The 16,835-nt window shown below is 33.2% G+C and overlaps 1 protein-coding gene and 1 long non-coding RNA gene across 2 annotated transcripts in view; both read right to left on the reverse strand.

The window, feature by feature from the left end:
• Nucleotides 1-16,835, reverse strand: part of LOC115454988 (E3 ubiquitin-protein ligase AMFR) — a 60,809-nt gene that overhangs the window by 38,879 nt on the left and 5,095 nt on the right.
• LOC119189468 lies at nucleotides 533-4,702 on the reverse strand. Its single transcript, XR_005112425.1, has 2 exons — nucleotides 2,958-4,702; nucleotides 533-2,139 (listed from the first exon to the last, which is right to left on the reverse strand). It is a non-coding gene; the product is annotated as an uncharacterized LOC119189468 (long non-coding RNA).

The raw sequence follows: 16,835 nt of genomic DNA on the forward strand, positions 1-16,835 counted from the left end.
AGACCTTTTCTCTTTTAATATTTCATTCATTTAAAATATTAGTAGTTATTCATTGATTTTTTCATAAATTTGCATGTTCTTATCATCTATTATAATATGTTATGACAATCATCCGCTTATATAAAGAGTGTCATAATGTTTTAGATTTCGTCAATAATTATCCTATAAATAAGTAAATATGTAATGTATGATAAGTAATGACGTAAGTATAATATTTTACTAGTTCGTATGCGTCTTAAACTAGTTATGAACAATGGAAAAAATATTATCTAAAATTACATTATCTTATGAAATTAAACCTTTCACGTGCCCCACGTTTTATAGCGCACTGTCGCGTCGAGCAAATACTTTTAATCATCGACTTTTAATAAATTGGTGCAGTAATAGAAATTGTTGTTAAACATTTCTGCATTGTCATAACTTCAATACGTATGCTCAACTTTTTTTGTATTTTTGTCACGGTCATATTGACGAGTGTTTTTGCTCGATTGTAAGTCATAATTGGCCATTTATACTTTCTAAAAGCATAGCGTATGGTTCAACAATATTCCTTTATTAAAAACATAAAACTTACGATCAAATCAGTCACAAAAATACTAACTTGTTTTTAATTGCTTATTCTGTCAGACAGCAGACTCAGTTTAAGACCAATTGCAACGGTAATGGCACGATAAAGACTGATAAAATATTATATTGAAATTTAATAATGAACTTATTTGGTGGTGACATATTGGTCGTGTTTAAGGTTGTCCTTCTGGTTCGTTATTTCTTGTGAAATAACGAACCAGCTCACTTTAGGCCCCAGGTCCATGAATATACGTTGTGGTCCAAGGAATCCCTAACACTTTTTTGTGGCCCTTTTAACAAAGGATTGAGAATGGCTGGTATACACAGATTTACTTGTGGCATGATCTTGAGACTTCAGTTTCATATAGTTTCATCAATCAAATCATTCGTTTAGTTTCCACAACGATTCATAAAAACTACAACCCTGCCGATTTTAAATTCACAGTAAACGCAATATAAATCATAGCTTCCATTCATATTTCTACGTGAATAGAGGGCGAATAACTGTCACAAATGGGTTTCTCAGGCACTTTTCAAGTTATGCAAATACGCGTAAAAGTAGTTTGCCATTTTGCTTCAAAGTAAAATGGCATTTTACAGTTATCAAAGCTTCTGACAACGTCAGCTTAATTTGTAGGTTGCATGCTAAGTAAACCAGATATATTTTGAATCGCAACTCTATACTTTTATCCTCATATAATTTTCTTTCAAGCTACAAATATAGATAAATTCTAAAAGTCGAGCATTACGCAATAGATTTTTTTGGGAAAATGTTATTCTAAAAATTAAAATAAATTATAACATACGGTTATATTAGTAAACTACGAAATATTTTAGCTTCATTCATAAATAGAACGTTCAATGATAATTGTTTGTTGCTGCAAGAGCGGCATCAATGGAAGGTTCAATATTTATGAACCAAAATAGAAAATTTTGAACTTGTGATTTTGAGGTCAGTCCATTAAAAATAGAATATAAATGAAGAAAATGTATTATTTATTAATAAAACACCTTAACATGGACACACATATTTACAATATAAAGATAACAAATATTCCAAGTTTAACAGTTTTATAAAAACTTTAATACTAGGAATATGTATTATAGAAATTCTTCAAGTAATAATAACATCGTCAACATAAATTTGCGCATTCGTTCCTCTGACAAGGCAATAAACTTAATAAAACATTTTTCTTGGGCTCTCATTTTTAGGTTTTTTCTTATTTATCCTTTCGACAATTAATGCTCGACCCGCTCCTCTACTAATTTTATAATTTCAGTTTTTTTATAATTGTTTGAGACTGGTTTAGAACATAGCATTTCTGATGAATGAGCTTGTATTTCGTCAATTAAAGAATGTTTTGATTCCTTCAGTGCCCAGGGACGAATCAGTTACTACATTATCCGGTTCACTATTATATATAAAAGCTTCAATATAACCTACAATAAATTGTAACTCATCATGCAAAAAGTATAATTGCTTTTGTTTTGTGTATGAACCACTTGGCGTTGGTTTTAGGCTCCGAGCAAATCTATTCCATATGTTCTTCCGCTTCATTTGACAATCACTCACTGCAAAGAAACAAAAATGATTGAACTCATAAATATTTAAAACTATTAATGAAGGATGTGCAAATTTGGAGTATGTAATATGCTCTATGAAGATTACTATTCCGTTATTTTATAAGGATGATGTGATGCAGACGATTATAATGTGGCCATAGAATGTGGAATTGTGGATAGACGGCAGGTGGTAGACAATAAGTTGCATATAGCTACTTCAGTTTGACCTTTACCAAATGACGATAATATTGGAAATTTTATTATAGTTAATTCCGCATTACTTTATTGGAACAACGAGTTTACTTTAAAAAACGTCGATAATAACGTCATAGTGTTTAATGTCAATATGTAAATATTATATTATATATTTTGAATGACTTATAAATAGATTGAGTCCGCGGTGAAATCAATTCTCTACACATATTCGGCATAATCACACAAAAATGTCAAGTTCTTTGTCGCTGTTCGGAATCGTATTACATGTCGCAAATAACTGGGACAGAAACTGAATTTCATAGAAAATAATTATAACTTTTGTAAACACACAAGTAATATATTACCTACATGTTTTTTGAACTATCAGATTGTGGACTTAAAAGGCAATGGAATTACAGTTAATTTGGGGAACATTGTCAGAAAAAATGTATCCATAAAATACTTAACTTGACTGAATATAAAAGTGAGACATTAACAACTATTTTACAATTATTATTTAAGTATCATATTTAATTACTTTATGTTGTACGTTAGACCATAAATAAATTTTACCTCATGATTAATAAAACATACAAGCCCTTAATAAATGAAGGATATCTATTATTACTTACCGGATGTGTTTGTTTTCTGTGCCACCTCACAACAAGCCATATACGTGGTGTCTTTTTTAAATATTCTTCTAATTTGTTATCGTATAAACAAGGATATTGTTCGATAATATGAACGAAATAGGACGAGGCTGCCATTTTAATAAGTAAATTACGTCTATGCAGCGTGCAATATGCTTGAGCAATGCCGTGAAACCAGTCAAGCTGCAGTCTGCCGAATGCTTGCAACGAGCATGCAGCTAGGAAAATGAGATGTTGCCGTTCCATGGACGAAGCTCAGGTAGCAGCTTGTCGATATGCAATCTGCAAGCACGCGTAGGTGCGTCAATGCAGTGATGCTCTACATGGACAGTATCCTTAGTCGATGTTCATGAGACTATAAAAGGATGTCTGTTAAACTTTTATAACTGACCTCAAAATAAGAACTTTTTAACAAACTATAAAACCGCCTTCAAAAACCACTAAAAACCAAAAAAATAATTTAACATTATCTATATATGCTGATTACCAATTTTGGAGTCGGTGGCTAAATAAAATTGCTAGCTATCTTACATTTGTTCATGTATGTATCAAGCTTAATTTGTCACTTGGCGTACCACTGTATCTCCAAAATCATTAATTGTTACGTGTCTTGTATGCGAGTATGTAGAATCCTGAATGATTAATTATTCAAATAGACCATTATGGCGTACAAAAGGAACAATAACTAATGTCCCTTCTAAATTTACACCGTATGGAAATTAAATAGAGTTATTGTCGACGCATTCAGAGCGTTTCGTTTTTTCTACGCATTTAAATACATGTGAATGTAATATTATTAAAATAGTACACTGTGTGGTGAAAAATATTCTGGTATCACGTCTGTGTATTTTTCATGTACAAGGCTAATTTAAATGCACGTGTTCAAATATAGAGTTCATTTGAACAATTTTATACAGCTCAATGCCGACATGAAGGCGATTTGACGTTTTGAATTTGTTACTTCTGTGGCCGACTTTACATACACACGTAAAAATAAAGTACGATAATTGTTTGAATAATGTAGAGTTCGTGAATTAATGCTTCGTACACACACTCCAACGCCTAGCATCTAACAGTTTTTGCGTGGAGTGTAGGCGTGGCAAGCGAGGCTATCGCAAATATCATTCGCACTGAATAACTCATTCGATTGTTAAAAAAATACTATTCCGGGTACGTTATAATTATTCGCAATAAAATATTAAATTAGCGAAGAACTTAAAATGTGCATATATTATTATAATAAACGGGACGATGTTCGCCAATGTTGATAACTTAATACTGACGTCATTGATTTACAAAATAAAATACTGAACTTATACACGATTCTTATACACGAGCACGATGACGCAAATGTTTTGATGTTATTTATTGGGAGTCACTCACAACGAAACACCACTAGGTGAACCGTTGATGCACACTTCGGAGAAAAACAGCCCGCCATTGATCATTATTATGTCTTAATTATGCAGGTAACAATGGATTTCAGTTCCAATTCTCGCAGCCCATAATCCTCTCAACTAGCATCGTTATTTCATTAAACCGTGATAGTTCTAGTACTTACCGAGCGAAAGTCCTTGCTTATTCTATATTTCATTATTCCAACGACTATATTTCACAAATTAAGATACAACCAAAAGGATAAAATGTTATTCGCATTCACATTTTATTAGAGAAATCTGCGACGAACTAGGCAGTCTGTTAATTATTACTTAACGTAGTACGAACGGATTAGAAAGCTGCCGAGTGAGAGGGAAAGCGAAAAGCTTGCGCACTCCTCTCTCCACAACTCTGTAGCAATAAGGACTAAATGACCTCGTGTTTAAAGTATAACGGTTTATCAACATCTCAATGCCCTGCCATAAAGATCGTCGAAGCGATAAATTCCTCTAGTATTGAATGTTCATAAACGGGGTAATCGTAATCTATCAAGTTGTTCATGTTATTGATTATAGGTTTTATTAAACAAACATCACGAGGTGCGACAAAGCGAAGTATAGACTCGTGGTAGCTGGCCGCCACGCCGCGCCGCGGCCGATAGCAAACGTGGTAATGTCGCAGTTTCCGTCTACGCGTATGAGAACTTTTGCAGTCAATATAACAAATTACTTCCTGTATAAAAAATTATAATGGATATAAAATGCAAAACATATGACATCGTAATAGCCAAGATGTTTGTTTCCGTTAGACAGTGCCGTGCATTGTACAAACAAGGTGAGTGCATGTCATGCCATATGTGTCAGTTTCGAGACCATGTATTTAACTAATCTAAGTCCGTTAAACACTTAATTCATAACTATTTCTTTATAGAATGGAATCATTTGCTATTACTTGGTCCTACTTTTATCACGCAAATACATGATGGTATTAATGTTTGAGAACATACAATTTCCCGTATCTTGATCCGACTAGATTAAATATTAAATGTTTTTGGGTAATAAAAGTAGAGCATGACATTAAATTCTTCTTCGTTATCATTTCAGTGTTCATGTTTAGGTAATAAAAAAGCAGTTCCAAATAACCAAACTAGGAGTCGAGGTCACCAGAACAAGACTACAAAACTTTTGGATTAGTATTTCTAGCAGCGTCTACTATAAAGACCGCCGAAGCATATAACTCATTTAATAATATGAATGTTATTCCGTGGCGGTGATTATTTACCATAAAATAAACAACTTATTAGAAAAAAAAAATCGCTATTCCAAATTGATCGATAAATATTAAAGCGAGTGATATGTGACATCATGGAAACATGTTCTACAACTAATTCAAAATTCTGATGCAGGCGTAGTGCGTAATACCAGCTTATTGTTAAGCAATCAGGATTTTTTGCTATTTACTTAAAAAATAGACAATACACAAGATAAACATTCTCATGATACTGCAACAGATTATAACGGACGTTCATACTCGCCTTGATGACCACTCTCAGAATAATGACCGAAAATGGGAGCAATTTGTAAATTCGAAGCGAAAGAAAGGAGTTTTACGCTCACCGGAACAACACGATTCAAAAAAGAAAGTTGCATTATGAATCATAATAAAGTGTTGTGGGAGATAGTCGAGTTCCTGAATACCTGGTGAAGTGACGGCATATTTAGCCTGTGAAGCTGTGGGTTAAACGTTAATATATCAGGCCAGGCTAATAAGTGCGGATGTCATGTTTTTATATTAAAATTGAAATATGTGTTCGATATACAATAGAAATGCCGCCTATCACACCATAGGACAGAAATATATCGAGCAGACCGTGGGTAAATTAGCTGCGCCATTGTCTATCCTTTCAGGGTTAAATTCATAAATTTCTGTATACATATGTACATATACTATGTATGTGCATTAATCAAGTATTACACTTCCCGTTACAACTTGGATGGGCTCAAATGATGATAGATGGCGACTTGTTGGTCAACATGATAAACAATCTTTAGTCATACGGCTTGATTTATAGCCAACAATAAAATCAATTATTGTAATGTCATAAAACATTGCAACAATGTACAATATATAAATAACGGAATACATTTATGTGAATACATGTGTCAGGGTGACGAACGTAGTAAACCCATAATGTTTTAACCGACTTAAAAATGAAGGAGTTTCTCAATTTTTACGTGTTTTTTTTAATGTTTGTTGCCTTAGAACTCATGGATTAATCGTCGTGGAAAATTCTTTATTTTTTTCAAGTATACGAGTACATATTAAAATCAGTTCAGTAGCTTACTTTTTAAACCGTATTAACTCCGTTGAATATGTGGTCCAAGTGAACGGTATTGCGAATTTTGTTTTCCCGCCATTTTTCAGAGGCGTTTTTTGTTTTAAACCAATTTGTGAATCCCACTGGTACTATTTTATGGACAGATGTGACGCTCACAGCCTTGCGCGTTGCAATCTACTCGTTCTTATTCTTCTGCAGTCTACAGAACATTACAACGTTTACGGCATTCAATTGTATAGAAAAAAAATGAAGGAATTGAAAATATTGAAATTATCTGCGTATAATTTTCGTATCTATTTTAATTGACAACACTCTCTAATGGTCAGAGGTCGCCAACAGCCATGAACCTGGAATATGTTATGAACACAGCCAAGTAGTCGACTATCACGGAAAAGCTATTTTCCTTAAACCCTATTTGAATGATTTGTTTTTAGATTAGTAAATTTGTACACGTTACATTGTTCGCTATGTATTTGTAACAATAAATAGGATTGGTGTTAAAACGGTAGTGTAAAGCGTTGCTTGACACATGAATGGTCATTGCATGAGAGTGTTGGCAACACGCTTCGCCCAGTGTTTGTTCAGCTCAGTATAAATATATCGCACATTCTTACACTATAAAAACATTGTTTACACACGTCCACCAAAACATTGGCTCTCGTTTATTTTCATCACTAACATCGTGGGTTGTTGACGACGACGGGACTGTCGATACAAATGACTCCAACATATGTTAATACGCCAACATTTATTTACTTGCACACATCACTACATAGTATAAAACAAAGTGGCTTTCTCTGTCCCTACCTTTGTATGCTTAAATCTTTAAAACTACGCAACGGATTTTGATGCGGTTTTTTTTTTATAGATAGAGTGATTCAAGAGGAAGGTTTATATGTATAATGACATCCATTAAATAGTGGAGAAATATTGCACCCGTGCGAAGCCGGGGCGGGTCGCTAGTTTATAATAATAAGGACACAATTAGTTGTTTCTTATGTCTTAGAAATTACGTTAACGGTATAAGCAAGTATGTGCCTTAATTCACTTCGGTCAATTACAATCAGCCTCACTGAATCCTTCCCACTCTCAATGTAACTACAAACAATCTTCTATAACACTTATGATCTCATTAGTGTTCTAACAAAAATATTGATCTAAACCGCAACAGGCCAACTCTGTAAACAACACGCTACAACACATCCCAAACTATTTTAAAATATAAATATTTAGTGCGCAATACTTTAATGTTACTCAATAATTATCTCGCTTCGCATGAATGATTCAGAATTAATCATATCATAATAAATATAATTAGGGTTGCCAATTGCGGTAATATACTTCTTTCGGTCAATCGAACTGGTTTAACATCCACAGCTCGCCAATTTCACCACTGTCAAATCCCCATATGATATACATCCGTGCCGGCCATCCAAATATGTATCACGTATTTTGTTTTTAGACTTGACAACCATAAACACTATTTTACGGTACGGAGGTTACCGAACCAATGAACTAACCGCACACATAGTACTTATTTACAAAACAAACAAAGATCCCATTTCTTTAAAAAACATTTTTCATCCGGGTCGACGCTCATACGAAAAAATAAACATCACATTACTTCGAGCCATGGAAAAACCGCTACGTCTATAACACTATTGTACACTAACAATACTAATTATTATATACATTAGAAAGTAAATTTTCTTCAATTTTCACATTATTGATTTTTCTCTACATCTCCTCGTAAGTTGGCGTATAGCTATGGCATCATGTATGAAACGTAAATAACATAAAACACTAGTGAATACAGTAGTATTTTCCAACAACACGATAATTCTACAATTTAGCTTTTTGAGCTTTATCACAAACGTGAATAGACAAAACTCCTTATGATGTGTAATATCAAAATAATGCAAATTGAGGTGAAATTTATTATAGTTTATCTAATATTGTTTTATAAGGAATAAACTCTGTTCACGATAATCCACATTATAGAACTGGATTGAAGATAATATCTCATTCTATACCTAGTAAAAGACATTCAATTCTGATCATAGCAGGAAATTAAATATTATAATATTAAATCAACCTTATATAACTTCGCACTAAGTAGAATTTTCTTTAAACAGGAACACAGCGGTATCTGCTCACTGGTGCTTGCGAAAATAAAGCGATAGCATCTACCGACAGTTTTGTAAGTACGAGCAATTGTAGAGACCGACCATCTACGAAAATATGACTTATTACACTGTCAACAACTATTGAACTTTATTATGTGTTCAAGATTTATAATTATAACTGTTCACCAATAAGATCGGTTGATAAGCGTACGAATTACGCTGTCGGAAATTAATCATAAATACCGAAGGTTTTATTATGGATTTGATATTGATATGCTCGGTAAATATTTACTAAAACGCTTGGCGCAGGGTCAGCTTCACAAGTTAACAATAATATTAAACGCGTTTATAATACCATTTTTTTTCTATATGTATTGTGGGGTTTTATTCATAAGGACAATCCCATCGGAACTTATAACCTGCAGGAAATAATAATAGGAAATAATTTAAACGTAATAATTATAATTACACATTATTTTATAAAGTGGCAAGATGCTTGTTAGTTGGAGACTCCATCCTCATATACAATATACATGTGTTTTGTCATTCATATTTTTGTATTTTCTCGGGGCTCCGCACGCGTAAACAAGTTTTTTTGGGATAAATATAGGTATTCTATCTGGCTTTAGACACCCTATAGCACTTGGAAGAAATGTAACTCCTATAAGTGAAACAAAATCAAAACTTGTTTAAAAGCTCCTTAGACTAGTGCGTTTAAACAAACGAACGTTGAGCTTTATATATTACTAGCTTTTGCTCGCAGCTTTGCTCACATAAAAGAGTTTTCTAGTATAGAAATATAGATTATGAGATGTCATCGATTTAATCCAATGCACAAAATATACATTAGAATTGTACTTCCTTTGATTGTAATATTATATTTAAATTATAAATATTATTCTGATTCCGCTCGTAAATATCCCCAAAATAGCTCATGATCTCCAAGATAGCGTTTGTATTCAAAACTGCTTCATTTAACGTCGCAAAATGTTTTGTACAGTTTCTTTTTTAATGTCTAGACCTGGTTATTTATATATATTCCAGTTCTTTTTAAAATAATTTGCTATAATTTATTAGTCTAAATTTGTATATAATTTGTGATTATGCGTTGCTTTATAAGACTGTTCTAAAATTATATTCTGCTTGGAAATGTCAAATGATGAAATGAAATATTAACGAGTACCTATTTTGATGATGATTATAAAAAACTATTTTTATAATATCTTATTTGTTTACGAAACAAAACATATAGGGCAAGTAAAATGTGATAGATTTCACACACCCTCAAAATTCTTAAAGAATTTCTCAAGTATGTAGGTTTCCTCACGATTTTAGATCTGCGAAAGGTCCCAGAGCGGTCATTGAAGCCGCCGATTCACTATTATTTACATTAGATTTTATGTACTATGCGACTCGCGGCTTGTAAATATATATGCTGGAAATATTATTCATATCTATTATAACAGTTGTAACGTGTATAATTATTTCTTTCCATAAGCAAAATCGGAAACAGTCATAGTTTTCGTTCACATTATAGAGAAGCATATTCCACTGAATGATACAATTTTCCAACAGAGAGACAAATTTTGTTACTTGTTTAGACACAGTTTGGTTTACAATGATTCCTTAAAAACCTTCCGTTTTGAACGAATAATTGTTGAATGGCACTATAATCAAGCATACTGCAGACTAGTGTGAAAATAAATACGATGAACAACTTCATTGAACTTGTAACACTAACAGTATCCTTGCAGTTAGCACAATGACGTACAAATTGTAAGTAATTGTAACAAATTTATACTGATCACACGCAAATATTACTTTGGTATGTAAATATTATACAATCTTGTTTTTTCGTTGTCAGAATCATAGTAAAATCTTGTTAATCTAATGTAATTGGTAATTACTATTGTTTGTCCTTAATAATAGATGAATAAATATAAACCTATCGCATTGCAGATTAAGTTCGGCGCTGCCGTTAGGGATTTGAGTTTTAGATCTATGGACTATGAGGCGATGGTGAATATAAGAAAAACTCATATAAAATTATGTCCATATAGAATTATGTAGGTACATAATGTTATAGGAGTTATTTATGACTTGATAATGATTGTTCTCAAGAGTCTAGAGCAGACGTTCCCAAACTCTTTTTATCATAGACCACTTTCAAAATTGTGTTTGTTCCAGTGGACCCTCTGCAGTTAAATTTCTACCATATTCCCTAGAATATGCAAGTTTTTACTCGTAACAGTCGCTTCTTGAAATATTATCTGCCTTCATTGATAGTTGAAGTCAAGCCACCAATCTAATTATTTACTATCGAAACCAGAAAAAAATCGTGAAAAATACACTTTGGGTATCATTGGTCTAGAGGATTTTATCATAGTTTACATTTACTATCACTACTGTGAATACAACAAATAAAACAAAACCCAAATTAGTTGCCCACTCCTTGTGTAAATAACCATCTTATTAGCACCCTTCCAAGTTATAAAGTGAGACTTTTATTTAAAACGGGGGACCATGGCCGCAGTGTCACGAACAAAAGCACGAAACGTGATAAATAAAAAATTAATAATGTATGGGAACACAATATTTTGTTAAAGGAATAACTGCATTTTAATAATGAGCGCAGTTACAGGACTCTTCCTTATAGCGACAGGCATTAAAATACAAACAAAACCACATAATCAAGATAGCAGTTTTTCTCATTTATATTACGGAAACTTCAGTTTTTAAGGTCAATGCGAGCATTCAGAACATTCATATGGTAATAATAATATGTATTATAAATTAATAACGTAAGCAACAGTAAGAATAAGATGGATTCTCAATATAGAGAACCTCTGACCGATCCACCTTCAGGGTGAGGCAAGTAAATCGGACTTTCAACAAACATTTATATTGTGAATTACCCAATTTCTATAAGGATTTTTATTATTATAATTGGTTAATTCAATTAAGGCACATCGTGCCAACCTGGTGAAAAGTTAGTGGAAAAGTTAAGTAGCTAGTAGCTTTCCTATAAAACATAAGCCTATAACTAATATGACATCATCATACATCAATATTAATTCCATTTGATTGGGCAATATTGACCTTACATCTGTTATATCCTCACAACGGCAACAGCCTTCAGACCTGCACGATCAAATTGTTTAATTAAATTACAGGTGAATAGGTGTAACTTGTAAGTATGGTTACCCATATGTTAGGCGTTTGTCGCATTTGACAGGCATATTAAGGTTAAGGAAGACACATATAACAATTTATAATTATTTTGTGTAATTTGGTCATAATATATCGATACATATCTAGTAAGTCGAAAAAAATACTATCTTGACGTACGCTGCCTAAACTGTTTGAATTAGACGAATATGATGTACCGTAGGAAAACTCCGCGACAGCATATATCTACCATTTATGTGGAAGCCCCTATGACCAAAATAGTGAGCCATAAATATAATTAAATCGGATACTTTTTTTAGCGGGACTTTTATCCCGGAAAATTCCATCACGCGGGCGAAGTCGCGAGCAAAACTTATTTCATTTATAAATGGTCATCTTAGTTGTAAGTCGTAATGCAATTATCGTGAGAGCTAGAGCTCGTTACAAGCGGCGCCGTCGCTGATCGCCGCGGTGCGCCGCGCCGCACCGACCAGCCCGACACGAGACCTTACACAAGGACGCGATGCAATTTCAATCTGGAGAAACTGCTATCTATGGCCACCTACTTGTTTCTAAATATTTGAATACATGTCTATGAAGCATTGATTCACTGATTTTAAATTTTAACGGGTTTAGTAAGTTGTCAAATTATATCATCATCATCATGTAACTTACGAACCAGTTTGTAAAATAATAAAAGAATAGCTACTGAGCGATAACAAAACTTAGCGAACGGACAATTTCAGAGATGGAAGGAGCTAACGTTACGATGGATGTTCCGTTGAAGTGAAACTATTTAAAAACAGTTCGAGGCGAACCATTAACTTCTCATCGACCAAGAATGTGTCACATTTCAATGCCGACGTATTCAACAACAAAACTGAGTGTTGATAACCTTATTTTTTATGGTCATCTCCGCTTAATCTTTAGTTTGAATGAAATTGTACGGCTCATTAAAATTCTAAAGGTAATAGAAGTGTTATCCTGCCAAAGCAACCTTTTCCTTCCTCGCATGGTCACAGGCCGTGTGACATTCATAAGAACATCAAAAAAACTTCATTTAAGCTTTCCACACACGCTCTAAAACTCAGGACATGACTAAGATGGTGGGCATGATCAGAATTAACATATATTAACCTAACGGGCAGAAGACCAAGACTCGCGGCATCTACTCTTGTGAGATTAGCTCCGCTGTACTAAAGCCGGAGAAACTTACTTCAGAATTTACCTTCTTTGAAATTGACGGCAATGGGTGTTAAAAGGTAATCCGCTGTAGATATAACCTTCTACGACACCTGACTACGTACGAGGAAGGAACTACACTGGACACGAGCCCTGGCTCTAGGCCTCCGGTCTGCCACACACGTTTCAGTACAGTTTCGTCCGGTGTTCGTAGGCTGTTTGCTAGAAATTTGTCTGTCGTGATATTCAGAGCGAGACAACACAATCTCAGCGGGTGTCACCTTGTACGCGCGTATTGATCGTTTATTACTTCTATTTTAAGATAAAACTAGCTGTCGCAGCAGACTCCGCCCACTTGTGAAATATATACGCAGACAATACGAATCCCACGTTATGTCCTCGAAGATAAACAGTTTTATTTATAGTAGATCATTACAATTTACAAGTAGTTCGGACGAAACTTATCATACGCATAAATGATAGGTAGGGTTTCAGCTCGAGAATTTTCGAAATACCCGGCCTAAGTCGAGACACCAGAATTACAGAAACGCGCATATTATGTCCCAGAAGGCGCTATTTGAGGATACCGTCCAGTTTATATAATAGTGACTAGTTACCTAATACTTAGTTTTATTTTATTTAATTCATCTTATTACAAGAAATACCTTCAAGGAGTTATGTTTATTTAATATTTTTCAAATTCGATTTCTTAATAGTGTATTACTAGGCTTTACTCGTGGTACCGCCCGCATGAAAAGCTTAAATATGTGCCAATGTGAGCTTTTCCGGAAAATAAGGTGTCTAGGACCTTGTTTACCAGTAACATACGAATTCCTCGACATCTCGAGAAATCCCGGTAGATAATGCCTCTAGAAATAACAAAGTCTAGAAATCAGAAACCTATTGACGGGCCTGTGTACAGCTGTTCGTATGCGGCATCCGGGCAGGTATTAACACATTGTTTACTTTTATGACAAGTCGCAGTCTACCGGCAATAAGGTGCCGCGGTTTGAAGAACGCCTTACCATCACTGTCCCGGACATTTTGTCATTCAATGGTTTTGGCCCTGTGGTGTAATATTTGCAACTTGCTTATCTCGTCTCCTAGCTTCATGATGATACGCCGCTAGAGGATGCAATGTAAAGTAAAATAAAAGAATCAGGCCTTTTTTTTAAATATCTGTTAGCTATCTAGTAGTGTGATTTGTTCTATATTAGCATAGCTTTTTGACCAAATTCTATAATTTTGTTTTTGTAAATACCGGCATTTTATCAATCGCCCGACAAGGTGGCCCACTTCGCTATAAATATAAACAAATATTAAAAAAATATGAATCAATCAGTGTTGTGTCAATGTATCGGCTGATAAGTTGCATAACATTATTTTCACAACTGAAGGCTTCTCGAATGTAAACATGCATTCGCGGTGACACAGATATAAACTATATTACGTGGTATGGCGCCGAATAAGGGACAAAACCGGTCGGCGGTGCTCTCGCAAGCCGCAATGTATGTACAATCAGCAAAGTTCACGCTCGACCACCTTAAGGTGGTAGCTCAAGGTCCATTTTCATACATTTTGTTTCGGCTTTAATCTGGGTAACTAAACAAGTATTGGCAAGTAAAGAATTTAAATTCACGTCTAGTTAGTGATTAGTTCTCGCAGTTGAAAGAAAAATGTAAAAATAATTAATAATCATGGATATTTCTGCCTTTAAAATTTCGTCATATTAAATTTTAAAGGCCGAAATATCCATGATTATTAATTATTTTCACGTTTTTCTTTCAACTGCGAGAACTAATCACTAACTAGACGTGAATTTAAATTCTTTACTTGCCAATACTTGTTTAGTTACCCAGATTAAAGCCGAAACAAAATGTATGAAAATGGACCTTGAGCTACCACCTTAAGGGCCAAAATAACTTAGCAAAAATATTTTACTACGTTTGGGAGGCGGGGTTTGGGATCGAATGCATAGATCGATATCAGTCGTAGGCCTGCTGGCTACCTGCAATGACGTTACGTAACACTACCGAACCGCTGTTGAGTGTATAATAGAAAACGAAATTAAAATTGATGCGCGCACGTCTATGCTATGACGATAATTCCTATACTTGTAAGATGCATATCGTCGGCGTAAAGAACGTAATAACAAAAGTTTTATAGTTTGGAGACAATCGCGATTTACAGTATTTTTGTTGTTGAATTTTTTGGCAGTAAGTATCTATTAATAAATGAGAAACGACATTACGTTAGTTATTTTATATTATATTATGTGTCTGATTACCTTGTTTTATATTTTAAGAAACCAAACTTTATGTTGTATTCAAAAAACATTAATTTTAAACCAATTTCTGTCATATTTGTCACAACTATATTTTGTAAGTAAATATTATAGCTAGTTTTTAAAGCCATTTTTTTTAGTTTTCGGTCTCTTTAAACCCATAGTCTATAATTAATTTATTAAACAAATTTAATGGCTGCATATTATGATTGAATTTTGAATCGTAAAAATTAAACAGTTCAGTTTATTCAATTCGTTCAATAATTCATATTATAATCATAAATCATAGTTAATAGATTTCATTATTTGAATTGTTATTTGTTTAATCTCAAAAACTTAGACGATAATATTTTATTTCAATCTCTGTATTTACAAATATGTATTAACATTAAAGTTAAAATAATTGACCTAAAATTATTAGCTTCTTGGAGATATTGTTTTTTTTTTATTTTCTCTTAATGATCTTTTTTATCTTAAATATGAATAGTTTTTGAGTTAATAACGAAATAACTTTTTTTTCGTCCTAATTTGGACTAGTTAACACCTTTTTGAAGTAGTTAATTGGACTATTTATCGGTATGCAGCGATTATTATTTATTGAATTTGAGGCGAGTTTAAAGATTTTATGTGTAGGCGGTAATTTGCTTTTATTCGAGTAATGTTTAAAGGCCAACATTTTTATTGCTGCAGATTTTGTTTGAAAAGAATAAATATTTCACATAAAAATGGTTTGTTAAAGAGCGAATTTTTTATGAATGTTTGTATTGACACCGGTCTTACGTGGACGCATTTATCGTTAAACTGAGTCTATTGTTATGCTATTGCATTTAAAGATTATAAGCGTAGGCGTTGATTTGAATTCTTATTACAGTTATATTTGGCTAACATTTTATTGCTGCACATGTCCAGTTTGTAAACTTTTGTTACTTTCTTTAGCCAATTATTTAGTATTCGCTCAGTTAAAATCCAAAGTCTATAATCAATTTACAGTTATTGATTTTTTTTATCGATTTAATAGCTATTAAATCGATAAAAAAAATCATTTTCTTCAATTTTTTACAATTCAAAATTCAATCATAATACGCAGCTGCGTATTATGATTGAATTTTGAATTGTAAAAATTACTTAAACAGTTCAGTTTATTTAATTCGTTCAATCATTCACATAATTCTTTATGCTTTTTAGAACATTTTATTTACTTTTTAAAGGACATGTCCACTTTTTGTATGAGCGCTGGTTATTTGTTTCGAATTAATTCCAACCAACCTCAAACTTATTGAATAATAATGCGCCAAAATTTAGTAACTTGGAGTCATTACAATAATAATTTTAGACCCTTCATTTATAAGAAAAATAAGAAAGAAATGTCATGGCTGAGTAATTCA

Source organism: Manduca sexta, chromosome 16 (genome assembly GCF_014839805.1).
Source record: "Manduca sexta isolate Smith_Timp_Sample1 chromosome 16, JHU_Msex_v1.0, whole genome shotgun sequence".
Lineage (NCBI taxonomy): Eukaryota > Metazoa > Arthropoda > Insecta > Lepidoptera > Sphingidae > Manduca > Manduca sexta.